Source organism: Carlito syrichta, unplaced genomic scaffold (genome assembly GCF_000164805.1).
Source record: "Carlito syrichta isolate Samal-C Ts95f unplaced genomic scaffold, Tarsius_syrichta-2.0.1 Scaffold311148, whole genome shotgun sequence".
Classification (NCBI taxonomy): domain Eukaryota; kingdom Metazoa; phylum Chordata; class Mammalia; order Primates; family Tarsiidae; genus Carlito; species Carlito syrichta.
This window is the reverse complement of record NW_007255244.1, coordinates 136,062-140,871: the sequence shown is the minus strand read 5'-3', so window position 1 is coordinate 140,871 and position 4,810 is coordinate 136,062.

The following is a 4,810-nucleotide window of genomic DNA, read 5'->3' as shown; positions in this document are numbered from 1 at the left end:
CAGTCACAGGGTGTGCTGAGACGCAATCTTTGACCAGGAGAAAGGATACCAAGTCTACAATAGGAAGAGCAAGTTACCGGATGGCTCTCCTAGTTTTCCTTTTCTATTTCTCATACTTTTTTCCCCTCACCTCCCTTCTCTTCCCCTTCCTTCTCTCTTTTCCTTTTCTTTTTCATCTTTTTTTCTTACTTCTGCCTTGGGACCCATGAGGCTTTGTAGCCAAACACTAGCTTACCCCCAATTCAATGAAATCATGTGCATCCGTTCAATAACCAACACTCACTGAGGTTTGACTGATTGAGTTGGAGTCTCTCTCTGTTGCCCAGACTGAAGTGCAGTGGCACACTCACAGCCACTGCATCCTTGACCTGCAGATCTCAGGCAATCCTTCTGCCTCAGCCTTCCAAGTAACTAGATCCATAGGCATGAACTACCATGCCCAGCTGATTTTTAAAATTTATTTATTGTAGAGATGAGGTTTTGCCATGTTGCTCAGGCTATTCTCAAACCCCTGTGCTCAGGCAATAGTCTTGCCTCCACCTCCTAAAGTGTTGAGATTACAGGCGTAAGCCTCTGCACCTGGCTCACCGAGCCTTTAAAATGACCCCTACAGTGTGCTAAGCTCTTTAATATGCAATTTCTTTTAATCTTAACTTTATTTTTGATTTTTAAAACATTTTTACCTATCAGGTGGCTACCATCATTATCTGTATCATACAGGTGAGTGAGTGAGGCCCACCCAGATTAAGAAACTTGCTCAGAGCCACACAACCTGTACATCAAAGTAAGGACTGTCCGTCTCCAAAGTTCATTTGCAGAACTGAAAGTATGCCACTTCTTGTGAGAAGCAGCCTGAATTTCTTATCTGTTTGACCCTTAATTCATGCTAATCTGAACTTTCTGGATTCTAGGAACTTTCAAACACATGGAGCACCATTTATGTGAGTGTATTCAGCCAGTCTCCTTTGGAGAGGTTAACCCTTGCTGGGAACCAATTCATCAGTGTAAAAGGAAGTTCCTCAGGAACTGAACTCACTTCTCTGTCATCCCCATTGCATTAGTTTTCTGGGGCTGCCCTAACAAAGTTCTATTTACTGGGGGGCTTAAAAACAACATGCATTTATCCCTTCATAGTTCTGAAGGCTGGAAGCCTGAAATCAAGGCATTGGCAGGGTTGACTTCTTCTGGAGAATCTGAGGGAAAAAACCATCCCACATCCTTTTCCCAACTTCCGGTGGCTCCCAGAAATCCTTGGGGTTTTTCTGTTCACAGCCGTGTCACTCCAATCTCTGCCTCCGTGGTCACACACAGTCTCTCTGTGTGTTTGTATTTCCAATCTTCTTCTCCATATAAAGACATTGGTCACTGGATTTAGGGCTCATTCAGATACAGTATAAAACAAAGTTTTAACTTTTTATTTTGAAATAATTGGAGACCCATAGACATTGCAAAGATGAGACATAAAATAGAGAGATCTAGTGTGTTCTGCATCCTGCTTCTCCTAATGGTTACTTCTTACAAAATTATGATACAATATTGAAATCAAGAATTTGATATTGGTTTAATAAGTGTATATGATTCCATGTCATTTTATCACACATCTAAAATTATGTAATTCCTACTGCAGTCAAGAATTATTTCATTCCCATGCCTTGGGAGGCCGAGGTGAGTGGATTGCCTGAGCCCGTGGGTTCGAGACCTGCCTGGGCAACTTGGTGAGACATCATCTCTACAATAAAATCGAAAAATCAGCCGGGCATGGTAGCGCATGCCTGTAATTCCGGCTACTCGGAAGGCTGAGGCGGAAGGATCGCCGGAACCCAGCAGGTCGAGGCTGCGGTGGCTGGGATCAGCCACTGCGCTCCAGTCTGGGCTACAGAGTGAGACTCCAACTCAAAAAAAAAAATTATTTCATTATCACAACAATTTTCTTACAAGTAGGCTCATCTACTCTCCTGTCCCTCCCATCCCTAACCCCTGGAAACCAGTAATCTGTTTTTCATCTACATAATTTTATCACTTTAAAATTGTTACATAAGCTGGGCTCGGTGGCTCAACTGTAATCCTGCACCTTGGGAAGCTGAGGTGAGTGAATTGCCTGAGCCCGTGGGTTTGAGACCCGCCTGGGCAACTTGGTGAGACTTCATCTCTACAATAAATAAAAAAATTAGCCGGGTGTGGTAGCGTGCGCCTGTAGTTCCAGCTACTTGGAAGGCTGAGGCGGAAGGATCGCCGGAGCCCAGCAAGTCGAGGCTGCGGTGGCCGGGAGCGGCCACTGCCTTCCAGTCTGGGCGACAGAGTGAGACTCCAACTCAAAACAAAACAAAACAAAACAAAACAAAAACCCCCTCTTTATTCCTTTTTATTGCTTCATAGTATTCCATGTTTGGATGTATCACAGTTTGTTTGACAAGCAACCTATTGATGGGTATGTTGGCTCTTTTCAGTTTTTGGTTAGTACAAGTAAAGCAGCTATGAACAATTATATCTGGGCTTTTGTATGGACATAATTTTTCATGCATTAGGGCCAAATACCCAGAAACATAATTGCTGGGTCATATATTAGGTATATTTTGTTTAGTTTGTTTCATGAAACTTACAAATCATTTTCTGGAGTAGCTGTACCATTTTACATCCCACCACCAATGTATGAATGGTCCATTTTCACTGCATCCTTATCAACATTTCTGCAAAACCTCATTTTTTGCGGGGAGGGAGAGGGGTCTCACTCTGTTGCTCAGGCTAGAGTGCAGTGGCAAGATTACAACTCATTGCAGCCGTGACATCCTGGGCTCAAGGTGATCCTTCCACCTTAGCTTCCTGAGTAGCTGGGACTGCAGGCATGTGCCCCATGCCTTACTAACTTTTTTGATTTTTTTTTTCTGCTATTTGCCCAGCAGACTGATGTCTACTTCTGGGCTCAAGCGATCCTCTCACTTCAGCCCCTCAAAGTGCTGGATTACAGGCATGAGTCACCATGCCCAGCCTAGTATGATCTCTATTTTCAAATAAGGCCGCATTTATAGGTACCAGGAATTAGGAGTTGAGAATGTCTTTTTGAAGAATGCAATTCAACATGCAATACTTTTCTTTACTTGTTTGGGCCATGGTGAGTCTAGTTTTGGAGTTTTGCCTTCTGAGAAGAGGGTTTGGATTCATAACTGGATTATAGATGCCCTTAATTGTTGAATTGGGCTCCCAGGGATAGGTAAGCAAGTTCATGTCATTTGAAAAAGCATTATCGAGTCCTTCAGAACTCCACTCAGATCTCCCAAGTTTCAAAGCTTTGATAATCTTAAATATTCTCAAGAGGCAGAATGGCAAGATGTCTCTCTATGCGGTTTTTCCATGACTGTCCTTTGTCACTGTCTCAGTATTGACAAGGGAAAGGAAAACAGAGCAGGAAAACTGGGATTATAAGTTAATTGAGGGAAGGAATGCTTTCCTAAGTTATTTCCATGCTCCCTTCAGAGTGTAGGCTGAGAAAAGTGCTTAGCAAGGTGAGTTGGATGGATGAGTAGCCTAAACGGGGGGGACTTGGGTGCCCCATAGAAGCTGGGGAGAGTCAAGATTGGTGTTATATGTGTCCCTACCATTACCCAAAGTTATATGCTTTCATAATGGGTTCCCAATATCTGGACAAGGTCAATTCTGTTTTTTGTCCCTTACTGAAGGTCTGTTCCATTCCATTTCTATATACAGGCACTTCTGTTTAGCCAGATGGAGGAGGAGAGCCCAGGAAAATATCATGTCTGCCCCCACGTTCTGTTCAGCAATGTGGGTGATGGAAGGCAGAGTAGTATAGCTCTCAAGAGGACTTGAGATTTGGTCCTGAGCCACTTACATATCAGCTGTGTGGCTTTGACCTATTACTTTTCTTCTCAGCTTTTCTTATCTCTAAACTGGGTATAAGATGTTTCTTTATGTGAATTTATTTTGAAGTATAATGTATATACAGCGATGTGCACAGGTCATGATTGTACAACTCTAAATTTTCACAAAGTGGCTCACCCCATATTGAGGAATGGAATATACTAAGCCTAGAATCCCCTCTTGTCTTCTATCAGGCATTACCTCACTCACTTCTCTCCTAGCCAAGAGCAAACACCATTCCAATTTCTGATTTTATTTTCACCTGGTTTTGAACTTTATATGGATAGAAACATATAGAATATATCTCTGGCATTTGGTTTATCTTACTTAACATCATGTTTATGAATTCATCTATGTTAGTAGGTATGTTAGTTGCAATTTGTTAATTCTCCTTCTTGAATAGTATTTTAAAGAGCAAACATACCACAGTTTAATAGCCTATTCTGTTGTTGGAAGACCTCTGGATTGTTTCTAATTTGGCTCTCATAAATAAAGCTGCTTCAAACGTTCTTGCATGGCTTTTTGGCTTTTTGGTGGGCAGTGACTCTCAGTCATTTGGGAGTGGGATCTCCAAGTTATGGAATATAGACATCTCTCAGCTTTGTAAAACCTGCCCAATATTTTAACAAATTTTTAAATTTATAGTGAAAATTAAATTAGGTGATGGAAAGTGCTCAGTCTTATCCTTGGCAGATAGGAGTCCCTCAATTCATGTTTAAAAGTACAATGAAGGCATAATATTCCATTAATCCAAGTCCCTGCTGAACTTAAACATTTCCATATTGCTTGCTCACTTAGGTTGCTTTCATTGTTTCGTTATTTTATATCATGTCGCAGTGAGTGACTTTCTTTATAGTTGTTTTCTTCTTTTGAAAAATTTGCTTTGGTAGATTTTCAGGGTAGGTTGAAATTGGATCAAAGGATATGTGATTTTAAG